This window comes from Macrobrachium nipponense, chromosome 2 (genome assembly GCF_015104395.2).
Source record: "Macrobrachium nipponense isolate FS-2020 chromosome 2, ASM1510439v2, whole genome shotgun sequence".
Classification (NCBI taxonomy): Eukaryota; Metazoa; Arthropoda; class Malacostraca; order Decapoda; family Palaemonidae; genus Macrobrachium; species Macrobrachium nipponense.
In genome coordinates, this window is record NC_087201.1 from 130,167,238 (window position 1) to 130,184,881 (window position 17,644).

Sequence of the window (17,644 nt, forward strand, 5' to 3'; positions counted from 1 at the left end):
TAGCCACGAGCCGCCACTGCTCAATTGCAATTGTAATTTAATTGAAATGTAATTAATTACACATTTTTAAAGTAATTGTAATTCTGTAAAGAAATTTCTGTTCAATATTAATTTCAGTTGCAGTTGCAATTTGACAATAGGATTAGTAATTAGAATTGACTGTAATTGACTTAAAGTATATGTAATTACTCCAAGCCTACTGACGGAAATTCATCTGCTAAACGGATGAAGACGTCATACAACAGATATGGCATCACCTGGGGAAATATATTTCTTGGAAAGCAATGAAAATTTATCAATTTCCTTATGTTCTCCTGATAACATAGTCAAAAAGACAGCCTTCCCACTTTGACTTCTGAAAGATGACAAGCATGGCATAAATAGGGAGGAGCTTAGTGACGTCACTCTTAGCTAGCCAATCAGGACAAAGAAGAAGTTTTCAATTACAGCTGGATTATATTTTTACTTTTGTTTTATTAATTTTTTAAAATAATTGTTAGCATCAATAGCAGGGTTATAAAAAACTGAACTTTCCTTTAAGCTTGCAATGCTATTTTTATTAAAGCGAAACTTTAAAAACAAAGAGGTAAAAACCACATTATGGTTTGTGTTACCAGAGCGGTCAATGGGCCTGACGGCCGCTGCGGCTGCCCTACCTCTTTCCCTAGATTGTAATCATTACATGTAAACAGCTTCTGCCTCCTTGTCGAATCGCAAGGAAATTCCGATTGCTAGAACACGGACGAGGGACTGCGAAACATGTTGCCAGTTCCACTCGTTTAGTTATGGTTACATCGGTTGATTGTCAATTAAATTATTTGTCAGTTGTGATACCTTCCACCGAAAGTATTTAGCCTATATATTCTAAAGTGTTATTGCTGCAAGTGTGCGATGTAGCCTACGCGACGGTTACTGTCGCGACCTTTGTTGGTTGGCTGTGTGCTCATTGCCGAGCCTAAATGAAGGTTACTCATGGACAACTTCGTACAAATCTCATCGTTAAGGTAATGTTATTGAGTTATAGGTGAGCTAGGAATGCCTTATTTGGACCTGAAACGTCGAAAGTCATTTTGATAATAATTTGTTGGGATAAATAAATACTATTAATAAGGGAAATGGTGATGGAAATAGGTAGAGGTGTAGGTAGAAAATGCGGTTTTGGAGAAATTTTGGTAAAATTATAGTACTAGTTCTTAGTATGCCATTTTTTCAAATTTTACTTTCTTGTCTCAATTTTATGAAAGTCATCACAAGTGCCTGTCAGAAGTACATAAGTTGGCAACCAAATACAAGAAACAATGAAATCCTTTTTGGATAGGCTGTAGGCCTAGGTACCTATAGTGAAACTATAGAACAACTCCGCAGGGCTTATTACCTTGGAAATTGAGTTTTCTTATACTTTTCGTGTTGCTGATTAAGGAGGTGGTGGTGTTTGTTGGCGATCAATTATTATTAAACCTCATCTTTATTTGGGACCTTTTAGAAAGAACAGGGATGGGGTGGGGGAGTGGTTTCGCTTGGGGCAAAATACATGGATGGAGAACAGAAATGTTATTGTTATGATGGCCACCCTGGAATGGTTCTGTGCATACACACAAACGCATATAGTAGCCATGTGTTCAAGAAGGGATTAGCTAAGGAAACCTATTATAGGTAAAAGGAAGTAGGCCTACCCTAACCTAAACTAACCTAACCTAACCAAGTAGGCAGTGCTACATAGCCTGGGTGCTCCAAACAACAGATCCCCCAGTGAAGGAAACTCTACATTTTACCAAAAGTTCCCTTATAACACTGCGCTTTGCGATAGCATTCCAGGATGGCCAGCATACAATAAAATATCACTTCTGAGGTTATTTACGAATTGTGTATATATATATATATATATATATATATATATATATATATATATATATATATATATATATATATATATATATATATATATATATATATATATATATATATATATATATATCTAATATATATAGTATGTATGTATTTATGTATGTATGTGTATATATATATAAAATATGCAGGGGTACTGTGATGCCAATAATTTAAGTGAAGGAAGATGTGATAACAAAAAATACAATGTTACATTGACTTTTTTTTAATAGTTCCATAATACTGTTCAGCTGAATTCAATATTTCTGGTAATAATAACGTAGTGATATACAATACATGATTATATCTTTAATTTACATAAACTGAAAGAATATATTGTAAAATATTAAGAAAACAAAGTGATGTAGTTCAATGTAATAAACGTAATGTATAAATAATATAATTTTTTTTCCGGATTTCAGGGGGGCATGTGCCCCCCTTGCCCCTGTGTGTGAGTGCCCATGTATATATGTATATATATATATATATATATATATATATAAAATGTATATATAAATACATAAATATATAATATAATACTCACAAATATATATATATATATATATATATATATATATATATAAATATATAAATACATAAATATATAAATATACATACACACACACACACACACACATATATATATATATATATATATATAAAATATATATATATATATATATATATATATATATATATATATATATATATATATATATATATAATATTTACATATATATGTATATATATATGTATATAAAAAATATACGTATGTGTGTGTATATATAGATATATATACATATATATATATATATATATATATATATATATATATATATTTATATATGTATGTATGTAGTATGTATGTATGTATGTTTATGTAGTATGTATGATATGTATGTTATGATGTTAATGTATGTATGTATGTATGTATGTAACTGAATCACGAAAGTTAGGAACGTGATAAATCCATAAATGAAGATATATGCCACGAAGGAAAAATAAATGAAGCAGGATCTGCGAGACCTTTCGACGTTAAACGTCCTTTACTGAGCAGAAACTGACATAAATGCGGCAAAAGACAATACAAGAAGATTCGTATAACTGACAAATAGGGATTATAAAGAGATTAGTACCTAGAATCCGACACACCTGGAAGATGAGAAACCTTCCCAAACAAGCATAAACAATCGGTGCAATTAAAGGTTTAAGACAATCATCTCAGATACAAAGACAAGACAATTAAAGGATTATAGGTGACAGCTATTCAGAACTTGGTAAACAAAACCATATTCACAATACATGTCAGATATACGTTACAATAAAGATAACTCTAAGGTAACTGATTTTTATTTAAGTCAGTAATTATATCTTTGAGGTCATTCTTAAACATGTTACAAATACAAGGGTCTAAATGAAAAAGGCCACGAATAACATTGAAATTACAATGAAAAGTAAGTTGTATTAAAGCAGATTCTAAAAGATTTCGTGATAAGATATCTCTTGACCTTGCAATTACTGAACTACCAACCCAATTTATTCAGTGGTTGTTTTTACTTAAATGAATAAATATTGCATTAGATGTTTGCCCAGTTTTTACAGAATATTTATGTTGGCTTAGCCTTACTTCTAGGCCTTTGCTGGACTGTCCGAGATAAAATGAGGGACAATCCATACATGGAATTTTATATATTATGTTGTTGCTTTCTCTGGGATCATTTTTTATTAACATTCCTTTTAGTGTGTTATTATAGGAAAAAACAAGGTTGACATTAAAAGCTTTTAACAATGATTTAATGGTTTCAAATCCGTTAAAATAAGGCAAACTGAGAATGTTCTTAGAATTTTCTTTCTGTGTGTTACTTACACTAAAAATATAAATTTTTTCCTCTATGTTTTTACGAGCATTGCGCATTGTCAGTCCACAATATTTGGATCAAGAAATTGAATACATAAGAAAAATAGGGAAAGATTTATGCTATCATTCACATGTATTAGATATTTGTTATAATAAAGCCCACAAAAAGTTCTGTAGTGTAAGTAACACGCAGAAAGAAAATTCTAAGAACATTCTCAGTTTGCCTTATTTTAACGGATTTGAAACCATTAAATCAGGTGCCATATCCCCAAGGATGTTGGCAATCATGGCTCGCTATTCCTCTCAATTTCTGGCTCTGCAGCAACTGAGGTGCAGACTTTCTTCCTCCAGTCAAACACATACACAATATGCATATATATTTAAAAGCAAATACCACAGGAAAATGATAGGCAGAAGGTCAGTACCAAGCGTTTCCTCCTGAATAAATAGGAGAAAGCGCTTGGTACTGACCTTCTGACTATCATATTCCTGTAGTATTTGCTTATAGTATATAATGAAGTCGCATGCATCTACAGTGATCTTTTTATATTAGTAACTTGCCAAGTAATTACATAGCTATAGTTTCCAGTTTAATGGCAGCTTTAGATTTAAAATTTACGGTAGTGCTCTATTGTTTTTTTGGTGCAGGTAAGTGCCCCCCGTCCACATCTGGGGAAGAACAGGTACAATGTAGCTAATGAGGTCAGTTCATTTCTGCCGCTCGAACTACATACTACGGTTGTTTAGGTAGCTTTGTTTGTTGTTAAGCAGGATAGCTCCGGATGGTTTTGCTGAAAGGATTTGGTGAAACGTCCTGTTATTTGGTAGCCTCTTAGCTAGTTTTTTTGTAGCCTAGTTAAGCTTAGAGTTACTAATTAGCTTTTGACTTATCATGTCTGACACTAGTGCTTCTAGTAGCCGGTAGGCTGCAATACCAGATTGGCTTCCTCTAATTATGACCATTCAGTTTGTTATGATTGATAAGGGCAAATTTGCTCTCCTTACTTAACAGGCATGAGTGCAAAGACTGAAATGAGATTCGAAACTAGAGCTTCTAGGTCTTTGTCTCCTAAACCAGTTCTTTCAACTTCTGTGACAGCTTTATCTCCTTTTCTCAGTCCTCTTGCCTCTTGTGCTTCTTTCCACTCCATCACCACCCCCTGAACCTAGTGTCATTACCAGTTTGGAAGCCCGTATGGATAAAAAGTTTGAAGCTTTAGTGGAGACAGTGGCTCAAATAAGTGTCTTTGGATAAAGCTAGTGCTAGTGATTCTGGTGCCTGTGATGTTTTAGTGGAAGAGGTGGCTACATGTCCCAGTGATGTTCCTAGACGGAGGTACTTGCAAGATTCCCCAGCACCTGGGAGGAAGCAAACCATAAGTCCAAGGGAGGTCAGCGAGGCTCCTTCAGCAGAACCTGTTGCTACATCCCAGGTTCCTCAGGATAACTGCTGGAAAGGTGTTCAAGGAGTTTCACACTGCCTTTCATCCAGTGGTTCTGACTTGGAGTTGTATTGCGTATACAGTTGGCGCTTCCAAGGTACATCTAGATCTTTGAAGAGGCATTCGACAGTTCAGGATGTTCCTGCGATCCCTTTTAAACGCCAAAGGGATCAAGAACCCTCTTGTAGCCTCTGGGATGACAATGAACGCACAGTGGATACTGAGCTCCCAATGGCTCACAAGCGCCAAGAGGCTTCTGGCACCAAGTGCATCCCATGCGTCCAATGGGATCAGATCGCCCCAGTGGATTAAAGCCCCCATAAACCAGAACAACCCTCGTTGGCATATACCTCTCTCATGAAATACTTTCTCTTCTGCTACCCATCGTACTTTTCCCTAGTTACATATCTTGTCCTGGCTCGGCTTTCATGTTACATCAACTCTCCGGATCAGCAAAACATACGAAGATGTTTCTCTTGATTTCTGCCCAGAAAGCTTTGTCAGGTATCAATTCTTGGTTAGCGAGAAGAGAGAGTTAGCCAAGTATCAATTCTTGGTTAATGAGAAGAGAATTAAGCAAGGTGGTTTTCTGTTAACCATCACCTCGTATGTCTGAGAGGAGGTACAGTTATTATGCAACTGGAGAAGTGCCATCCTTTGGAGTTTCTGCTTCCTCCCAAGGAAACTTTTCATGCTAATGGACCCAGCTTGTAGATCTGCCTTTGACTTGGCTAAAGTCTGCTTTTTGTCCACAGAGTTGGACCATTTCGTAAAGGATATTTTCAAAGTTTTGGAAATATTTAGTTGTTCTTACACATTATACAAACCCTAGGTCGTTTACATAGGGAATTACTTTCAGATTTGGCTGGAAATTGGTCATAGAAGAAGAACAACAAGGTAGCTAGGCAGTTGCTGCTCGTCCGATAGTTGGGAGTCCTGCCTGACTGGATGTGAACATTGCACTTTGCTTTCAGCTGCTGTGGTGAACAGACTTGCTTTTGCTCATTGCCCTATCGTCATTGTTAGAATATTTTTCAAAACTTTTTTTAGATTTTTCCTTGTGGTTTGTTTCTGTGTGATTTGTTTGCCTATTTGTTTTTCTTTTTGCCAACATTCAAGCCCAAGAATTGCATAAGCTTAAGGGCCCCTCATTCTCTTAGTGCATTTGTCCTGGTGTGATGGGCAGAAAGTGTGGTAGCTTTTGCTCTAAAATTGAGATTGATCCTCACCCCCTTTGAGTGAAGTGCTGAGGGACAATACCTGTGAAACTTGTGTCTCCTGGTCAGCAGAGTAGTTGGGAAGGTATGAGAGGAGGAAACAATCTCGGGTAAAGTCTTCCAAGGCTTCGTCGGAGGGTTATACACCTTTGACGACTACGTTGGTGGGCAATCCTTCGTCTGCCTTTCTCCCTCCTTGTAAGCTTCCATGTCGTGCTGTTTCCCCTTCGCGGGGGGGGGGGGGGGGGGGGGGTAATGTTTCCCTCCGCTTCTTCAGTTGATTCATCAAGCATAGAAGGGAGGGGAGGGCTGCCAACTTGGAGTTGTACTTGGGGGCTTCTGCTCGCTCTAGCAGGGATTTTTCCCCCACGAGGTGAGTAGAGGCTCCTCTTATTAAACTGACTTTTTGCTCCCTTAGGTGTGGCTGCCTCCACGGTTGACTTACAGCAGGCTTGGCTGAAGCTGGGGCTGCCTGGTATACCTTCACTCCAGGTGTTGATGCATCATTTCTCATCTGCCCCTGTGACTCATGGTGCGCTGCAGGAATGACAACGACCTTGGCTGTACTTGGGTATGTGGCACCTCCTCATCTTGTTTACACCCAGCATATGATCACCATAACACCTATGGTGGTGGTATCATCTGTGCCACATACATCGAGGGCAGACACATTCCTGCCCTCTCCTCCTCCTGGTTACTTGGTCTTGTCTCCCCATTGGATCTTCCGCATGTTGCCTTCAAGCCTGTTTCATCCGTATCTGTGCTTGCTGCTGTACCAGTCCCTGATTGTTTGAGAACTGCTTTGGTGTTGGCGTCTTCTGTCCTAGCTGCTCAGGAACCTGCTGCTTTGGCAGCCTCTCTAGTGACACCTTGAATGGGGGATCTGACTGCTGTGCTGAGGAAGCTGACAAAGAAGTCTAAGAAGAAGCGCAAGGTGTCGACTTCGTCTTCATCCTTGTTGTCTGCTACCTCCTCCCCTTCATCTTCTGAGGTTCCCCTGCCGAGCAAGAAGAGTTGTTCTTGGGTCCTAAGAAGGAACCCAGGACTTCTGTTGGCTTACCATGGTCCTCCTTGTCCTAAGGTGTGTTGGATCAGGTGAACAGTCTTGTCTCAGGGCAAGTGAATTTGCCAAGGGCCAAGAGATTGGACAAGCTGCTTCCCCCTCCTCTACCTCGACAGAGGCGTTTCTATTCACCCTTGGACAATCCTTTGCCGACTAAACAGGTGGAGCCTGAGCTAGTTCATCTGACTTCTGGCTTGCGGCTGCAGCACTTTGTTGCTGATTTTGCTGAGAACCTTTGGTTCATGCAGCAAGAGGCAGCGAGCTTGGAAGCTACCGCTATGGCGAGTTTCCAAGTGGTCTCTTGGTTGGTTCTGTGGTCCCTCACAGTATCCAAAGTTGCTGCTTTCGGGAGACTTTGCCAGTCTGGAGGTAGGGCTATTTCTTACCTGGCCCACATACTGCAGACCTGTGGCCCAACCTGGTGCTTAGGAGGAGAGATGCTGTCCTGAATCGTGTCACAAGGTCTGTAGGACCAGATTTGGCATTGGTGTTAAGGAATGGACTGTTCCCTAGAGAGATGGTGGATGCTGCTGTGGACAAACGAAGGGCTGAAGACAACAATCGACCAGCCACGTGATGTATTAGTGGTGTTGAATAAAATTACTAGCGGCCAAACTGTACTGCAACACTGCTCACTCACCACCACCCGCCAAACCCCTTGAGTGGACAAGGACCAACACTTTACATTTTATTGAATTGCCGAAGGAGCATCCATCTGTTTGGAACATCAGCGCTGGAGCTGAGCGGACGTCCTGCCACTGAATGATGATGCATCACTGAGCAGACATTTGAAATCACTCCGGCCCATCAACACGTTGGTGATGTGGCTTAACACATCCGTTCAACACTGTGTGCTTCATGATACATATTGTGTACGGGGCTTGAGAGTTCAGGGCCGTCTCGAGCAACTGCAGTTAGGCCTTCAAGCCAAGCTAGTGCTTCTTTTGCCCCCAAGAAGACTCCTTCTTCGAGGGGGTCGCGAGAAAAAATCCCGTCTTCTTCTTTCGCATCAAGAGGGGCACAACCATGCTTGTTTCAGCCCTCCTTCCCCCTCGGGAAGGGAGGTAAGTGAAACAGGGAGAGAGGGAAATGCTAGGGATGGCATTCCCCCTCAGCTGCTGCCACTGGTGGGGGGTTGTCTGGCGAGTTATTGGGCAACATGGGAGTGCTATGGAGCCGAAACGTGGGTAGTGGATGTCCTTCAGGAGGGATATCTTCTCCCCTTTGAGTCGAAGCCACCCGTCACCGAAGCTCTGGTCTGTCTACAGACCTACATCCCTGCTTCAGCCAAGGATCTGGCACTGAAAGAAGAGGTGCAAGCTATGCTGAGCAAGGGAGGTGTGGAAGTCGTGCGAGATCTGTCACCAGGGTTCTACAGCTGAGTCTTCTTGGTGGAGAAGGCTACAGGGGGCTGGAGACTGGTGATAGATCTCTCTTCCATGACTAATTCATTCGCCAGACTCTGTTCGTGATGGAGACAGCATGTTCAGTGCTCGCCTTGATGGAGGTTTGCTAGAAGGGGGAATAGGGGACTGCTCATGCTACAACCAAATTTATGTTTATAAAAATTACCATTGAAAGAGAACACCTTGTTAGTTAAACAGAGGTTGATTAGTTTTATTGTTTTGTCAATACTAAGAGGACGAGTCGCCAGACGGGAGTTAATGAAGCCAAAAATCACCAGGGAATAGTTTAATTTCCACCCTACCTGTGTCACCAAGAGAGACTTACTGCCACACCTACTAATGTTTTTGTATATATAATCTTGTAAGACATCCTATGTCCATATTTTACCAGTGATCAGGAGCTCAGAAGGAAGAACTCGAAATATGTGGTTGCAACGTTAAAATAGTGTTTTTTGGGCCCTATATCTTCATACACACACATGCACACACACAGACACACACTCACACACACACATATATATATATATGTAATGTTTGTGTTTGCTACCTCAATAACGTAAGTCGTAAGTGAACTGAAAATTTTGCTAATTTGCTGCTATAGAGATGTTAGTTTTTTTTATAAGGGGTGTCTTGCACATTACAGAGCAACACCAATAACACTGTTGGTGAAAGGTTTGTATCGATCTTGTGAACAGTCGTGTCTGTTGATATGATACGATAATCTATAGGAAATATTTAAAAAAAGACATGATTACTGACTTCCTAAGCACTTTTATCTTATTTATTTCACATGTTCCCTTAACTGCACATTTTACACTCAAACCCAGTATCGTCAACAACAAAACCTTTACGCTCACCACCGTAATTAACGATAGTAGATTATGGAGACTTTACTCTTTGTTCAAGAAAAATACCTGCTTCCCACTCCTCCTTCCTTGGCCTGACGGTGCGACATCTGTTGGGTGCATAATTAGTTGCTTGTTCAACTGCTTCGGGGTTTCATAGTCGCGGATTCGTGTTCACTCTGGATCAGCGGAGGGAAGGAACTTTTGTGCGCCATAGTAATTGTTCTTCCCTGGATGTGGGCGGGGCACTTGCCTGCACCAAAAAGCAATAGAATGCTAACGTGAATTTTAAATCTAAAGCTGCCGTTAAAGTGGAAACTGTAGCTATGTAAATACTTGGTTATTATATATATCTAATTATCTTATTAAATTGTCTTTTTAAGCAATATATATATATATATATATATATATATATATATATATATATATATATATATATATATATATATATGTATATATGCTTAAAAAATAACATTTTCATATAAAATGAGATTCTTATGTATACTTACCAAGGTTATTTAATTAATTAAGAATATATTATATAATATATATATAGTATATATATAATATATATATATATATATCTCAAGAATAAAAGGCCCATTAAAACACATTGGTTTTAAGCTAAGGACTATATTTTGGTGGACTGACTCCACCCTTATCAAGTAGTGAATGACAGAAGAAATTTCATTGGCAAAATATATGGTGGGAGATATGCCCTTAGGTGATGCCTGTGCTCACCACTAAGCTGATGTTGGTTCTGTTAATTGTCTTAATCTGCCTTAAGGAAGATATGTCTATATGATCAGAGTCTCAGGCTCCATTGGAAAGGTTGATCCCATTATCTTGTTGTTTTATCAGTGAATTTATCAGATGTTACTAGGAAGTCGAGTTTGTTTTTTATCAGGTTTAAGGGCAAATGACAGACCTAAATTTAAGACTGTGGATTGGTTATTAGTTAAAGGGCATGTGAATAGATTCATAACTTTGTTTTGTTGACCTAAAAGGTTCCAAATACTACTTTCAATTAATGTGTTAAGTTTATGAACAAGTCTATTGTAATGAATAACACTATTGCGAGCAGCTGTGTCGATACAAATGGAGGATCGGTACTTATATGTGGGCTCTGAAGTGACAAGAGGGAGATTGTATTGTGCCAGACTGATGGGTTTTTGGTGTGTGTGTGTGTAGATGTCGTCCTTCGTATTCTTGAGATGCTGGAAAGGGATCCAATGTTGATATCACTTTCATACATACATTTTTACAGCTATCATGACATTTCAGTTAAACTCAGCATAACAAGTAACTTATTTCTGAGAGCCCTGAGAATTTGCTCCCCAGATTTTCTTAAAGAACTTGAAACAATCAGAAATCAACTTGTCTTGTTAAGATACTTCAAGCACTTAATAGAAAAAGCCATACACAAAGTAAAGAGCATTTTTTACAAACCCACAGAAAAAAAATACACATAAAATCATAATCCCTCACATAGATAATTTACGAGAGATCACACAAACCTAGGCCTTTCATCTTCCCTTATCTGAATACGTTGAGAAAATCCTTAATTAACATTCAGCAGAAACCAGTTTCTAAAGATGTAGTTAATGAAACCCCATGTAGGGATTGTGATAAGTCATACTATGGATTCACAGGAAAATCTCTCTCAGAAAGATTAACTCAACATAAACACTCAGTTAAATATGGACAACATAGTTCAGCAATTTTCCATCATATAAATAAGAAGAAATCATACCATGGACTAGAACTCATTCCCGATTTTATACAAGTGCAGCTGTCGATACAAATGTCAAATGGTAGAATCTTCACTGATAAAACAACAAGATAATAGGATCAACCTTGCCAATGGAGCATGAGACTCTGACCATACAGACAATATCTTCCTTAAGGCAACAGTGAAGCAGATTAAGACAATTAACAGAACCAAAGTCGCATTAGTGGTGACCCCAGGTATTACCTAAGGGCATATCTCTCACTATATCTCGTCAGTGTAACATCTGTCATTCACGACTTGATAAGGGTGGGAGTCAGTCCACCGAAATATAGTTTAAACCAGTGTTTTAAGGGCCTTTTATACTTTAATATATATATATATATATATATTTATATAAATAAAAGGATATATATATATAAGTGTATATATAAATATACTACCATATATATATATATATCTATATATATTATAGAAATATATATATATATATATACCCATATAGTATATATATATATATATATATATATATATATACATATAAGTATATATATACATATATATATATATATATATATATATATATATATATATATAATATATATATATATGTGTGTGTTGTGTGTGTGTGTGTGTGTATGTAATTTTAGGCAGATATGCAAATAATCAGGAAAGTTTTATGAATTAGTGTTCATTACTTTATCTAAGTATTTTCCCATGCAATTTTATCCTTTAATTCTTGAGCAACACAATAAACTAAATTACAAATTCAAATATATCATAAATGTAAAAAGAGATCAAAAGTTAAGAGCCCCATGAGGCTCAGATAACGCACAATAAAAGAGGTTACGAGATTAGTGATTCTAAGAATGAAAGAAGTAATTAAGTTGTAATTAAGAATGTATGAAAGGGGAGGGGGAGGAGGTCATGGGAGAAATGTCTTTTGTTGGGATCAAAGGAAATGCAGTCGAAGTACGGTTTAATTAAGTGAAAAGGATTCAGGAGTCTCCGGAAGGTTTCAGTCCTGGGTCAGGTTCTGCAAAAATCGCATCTTATATCTTATAAGAAGTCGCTTTGTCGTTTGGGTCAGCGCTTTTCGATCTGGTGAGTGAAAACCACAGATTAGTTGGTTGGTAACTGTGGCACACTACTAGTTAAATACCCAAGTAGTTTATCTAATTGCGAAAATGTGCAACTGTATGATGTATAGAAAATGATTTTTTTTTTCATTTCTAAAAAAATTCAGAGACAAACGGTAAACACGTAGAGGAGTGCATGCTATCATCTAAAAAATTGGTTCTCAGTTATACATTATAGTTTGTCCAGTTGTGTAGCTATTATAGTTTATCAGGTGCTCAGTTAAGTCGGAAATTCATAGATCAGACTCGTGAGGGCACTGAGCCACTGCGTGGAATTGTGGTGGTAGGGGGGTGGGGGGTGAGAATGAAAACTAGCTTTGCGATCTTCAATAGTTTTTGATCTCAACTTTAATTGCATGTGATGGTTTACTAGTTCTCGTGTACGCTCAGAAGTGTGAAAGATTGTTTCCGATCTTGTGCGAAGAGCTCTTGATATTTGAACCAATTTCCTTGTGCAAATTTTCAGACTACTCACCTTGGGTCGCTAAGCTGTTAACTTTCTGGCCTCTAAACATCTCAAGTTATCGGGCGAAGCTTTTGAGAGTTAGTAACGAACTTGTACCTGCTCTTTGTATCTGAAGATGTCTGGAAGAAGTGTCCTGAAGGGATGCAGACTCATTTCCTCTATCTGTTCGCCGACGTTTTTGAACGTCAAGTAGGACTCGTTTACTTCATAGACTCACTATGTCGATATCGTTGTGATTTGGCATTTTTGTCAGTGTAGTTATGTGTGGAGCTTGTGTATGCGGACAGTATTTGTTTACATTTTTCGTTCATGGTATATTTTAGAAACGCTTCGGTGTTTTGGATTTTCAATATTCTAGGTAAGCAAAGTGAACTGTGCTTATCTGAAATTTCTATATTGTGTGGTCGACAAATTATATTAATAAACGATATCTTCGAGCGGCCGTCTGCTTTACATTTGCCATACGGTGTTTTGTACTGAGCAACTCTTAAGTAGGTGATGCGTAGGTAACAAGCCAAAGTAGCACCAAAAATTCAACAGGGCACACTTTATTTTACAGCTGATCTTCAAGGTGTGCTGCATTTTGAATTTTGTCCTCTTCAGGTTATACATGTTCTTGCTGGTTGAAAGTGGTTGCTGTTTAACCCTACATCACATTTTCCATGTATCAGTTCTCCCGTCTATGTGTCCGGATTTATATGTCACTTGAAGTAGTTGATCACGTCGTTGATTTCATAACCATTGCAACACACACTGCGCTTACGCTTCGTCTTTCTTATTCCTCCTCATTGTTGACAAACACGAGCAAAATGTCGATTTCAATGTGGCGACCAGCTGAAAATCATTTTCATCTTTGATTTTTTTTTTTTTTATTCTGTGCTGTTGTTTTCATCATCATCAATTAGTGCATTTATTTCATTAATTTGGTTCTTGAGAGTATGTGGCATTTTTCTGCAAAATAATTCCATAACGCACATGAAAGCAAATTGCTTTTTTCAAATTGTGTTTGCACATTTCCTACCTCTCATTTGGAACACACGCACTTTTGTTTTTGCTTATGGACACTACTGTTTAATTCATATTACCAACCTTAAGTATTACCCTTTTCCTTCGTACTGAGGCTACCCTTTACTTACGAATGACAAAAAACAATGAATTTTCCAAATCTTGCTGACATCATATAACCCCTGAGTCCGTCAAACGCATTACAGACATGTATTTATTTGAAACCGTGCTTCCTTGAAGCGTAGTTACTTATATCTTTCTTACGCTTCCTTGTCAGTTCGTATGAAATGCTTACGAAATTGCTATTAAATGCAGCGACGTCCTTGTCGTTTATTACATCACAAGAGTCTTGTATGACGGCGTGAGCAGATCTTTTTCTGGTCCTTTATTACTTTCTGTTATTTAATCATCATCATCTCTTTGTATTTTTTTTCCTGTTGCTTTACTCTGTATTTACTTTTCTATTTATTTATTTATTTCCCCTTTTGTATCATCTTGTTTCCAGCATACTTAATGTTTGCAAATGTCTTGGCATTCTAAACTTATTCCCACCACCGACCTTCTAGTTGGTAATTTTTTTTACTCTTAATTTTTCGTATTCGTTGTTATCAAGAGAATTTGTAATTTATAGATTTATCATACGTTCAATTTTCCAGACGTCGAATCATTTTCTACATGTTTTTTACTGCTCACAGTGAAAAAGTTATTTATTTATGTAAAAAAATGCATTTGTAATTAGTATATTTATGCAAATAATTGCACTATGTGTAGATTTTGAAAAATACTTTGCATATACATACATGCACGCGCGCGCGCACACACACACACACACAGCACACACACACACACACACACACACACACACACATATATATATATATATATATATATATATATATATATATATATATATAAATATATATTTTGTTTATGTCAAATTCATGCGACACTCAAACTAACAAAGTTATAAAGCACTAAATTTGCAAACTATAATCGGATCGGCATTGAGACAAGCACTGTTGCGAACTGTACAACATATTCCTTTCCTTTCTTATAAAATATTTTCAGGATATTTTATGTATTTTACATACAGATATTTATAACACCATAATCGTAGTAGTAACTCGATACTTATGTCATTTGTTCCCTTGTCACATTATTTTTTCCGTATGCATCAGATACAGTGCCTTAGTTTTACTGTCAGGTACATTAATCATATTTTGTTGTGATCTGGATTGGATTTGCATATTTTTTGCTGCAAACTATGTTAATTTATCATGTAATGAATTACGGAGTTTCATTGCCTGTAGATTTGGATGTTATTGCAGCCATAGTATTTGCGTAGATGTCTGAAATATCTTAACACACTGCGAATAATGAAATTCAAAGTGTCTGAAAGTAAGGTTTACGTAGGGTCTGAACAATGAAGGTTCGAGGAGGGAGTTCGACTTGCGAGCGCTGGGTAGCTACTTAGTCATTTTGTTTCTTAATTTTCTGAATTTGGAAGGTATAAACTAGGAACATGAAATACCGGGACTTTTCCCCGTCGCATAAAACTGCGGGAGAAATTTTGTTCATAATTTGACTTGCTTTTTTCTTTTTAAGTTTGGCAATTATTTAGAGCTGAACCGATAGGCTATTTGAACTTTTTAATGGGACATAAAGTTTAGAGAAAAGTCACCGAAGTTGGGACATTTTGTTTTGCACCAGGGGGAAAATTTGTGTGGTTGCTGAAAACTTTGTAACAAGTTGCCCATTGACCTGATCTTTTTCATGGGCTTTTTTTTTCTTTAACTAGTTAACGGAAGGAAAATTATATTCGAAGTGTTACACTAATTACTCGAGGTTTAGATTTATATCGCCCAAAAGAGGAAGATATTGTTCGCAGCTCGGATCTTGTGAAAAGGCAGATTTGCTGTTTCTCTTTTTTGTGTAAATGCATTGTATTTGAGAGAATTATTCTTGCATTGCGTTTAATTATGCTTGCGTCGTGGACATACAAAGTATTTCCGTACTCCATACTTAATACACAATGAATTAATATAGAATAATGATTATAATTATTTCAGTTGCTGCTTATGACGGTTTCATGTCTCAGGGATTTAATATTGTGTGAGTGTAAAGAAAGTTGCTTATAAACCAGGCGTACAGGCGACTTTAAACAAAATGCTGAAACAAGGTCTATGATGGGGAGAGTAGTTAATGTTCTGTGTCCACGGTATCTCGGGATACTGAAGTGAAGTGAACAAGGTTACAGACTCAGTCTGCAAATATGCATATGTCGCATATAAGAGTGAAATACTATTGACACGTTTGGACCTGCCAGATGACTTAAGAGTAAGGAAAGTCGCTCACTGGTAAATGTACTCCGGGTCAGGATGTTGTATTGCTGTAAATTCGAGGCTGCTCGATAAGTAAAATGTATCCATGTGAAAGGGATTTAATATAAACGTACGTGCTGTCGAGAGAGAGTTTCCAAAATTGAACTGGTGGGTTAAGCTCTGAGTTCTAGAAAAGTCTTTACCATTTGGAATAGTAGTTACCGTTCTGATAACACAGAAGTTGCATTTGTATATAAATGTCTGTGTGTATGTGTGTAAAGGAAAGTTGAGGGTAGACCTCAGCAAAAGTAAGGAATAATGAAGATAATGTACTGAGTGCGTGTCTAGGTTCCCACGCCGACCCACACACCTTCATCTCACCTGGCCAGCTAATCTCACAACAAACATCGCGCACCTAAGGCGCATATCAAGAAATAGCACGCGTCACGGGAAATCTTTTGTACATATAATAGCACTCATGTTATTGTTATGTTAAACGTATCATTATTACCATATGCATTACTATTTCAGCCATATGTACCCTAGCTTCAATCGAGTCTTCTATATCGTTTTATATGTATCTTTCCATCCGTTAACAAACACAAGTGGTTGTGTTGTGAGCGTAGTTATTGTTGCTTTTGATTAAGTTGGCCTTATGCCAGCACGGGCTCTTGCTCATAGAGCAACCCGTATATGTTGTGACCTCTGTTTTGGTTCACCTCGTGCCAGGTACTACATCGCTCGCAAGAGCTACTGACCTGTCTGTTTGTTGTCTGAAAAAATTAGGAAGTTAGTAGACGCTACCTCTTATGCACGCCTTCGCTACAATATAATGGAAGGTGAGAGACTGGAGGCGGTAAGTTTTTAAGCATTTGCCAGTGGATATTTCGGATGATGGTATGATGAATCAGGAGGTCTGTCGCAGAGTAAATGAATGTAAAAAGGTGAGAGGATTTGTGCATAACATTGGAAAAAAACTTGTGTCTATGAAGGCCAAGTTTAGAATGTAGGAAGTAATTGTTGATGTGGATGCTGAATATAAATGATTGGTGAACCTTTTTCTCACGATACAATCATGTGTATGTTGACTGATAATTGCGAATCAGCAGGATGATGGTATGATGAATCAGGTGGTCTGTCGCAGAGTAAATGAATGTAAAAAGGTGAGAGGATTTGTCATAACATTGAAAAAAAACTTGTGTCTATGAAGGCCAAGTTTAGAATGTAGGAAGAATTGTTTGATGTGGATGCTGAATATAAATGATTGGT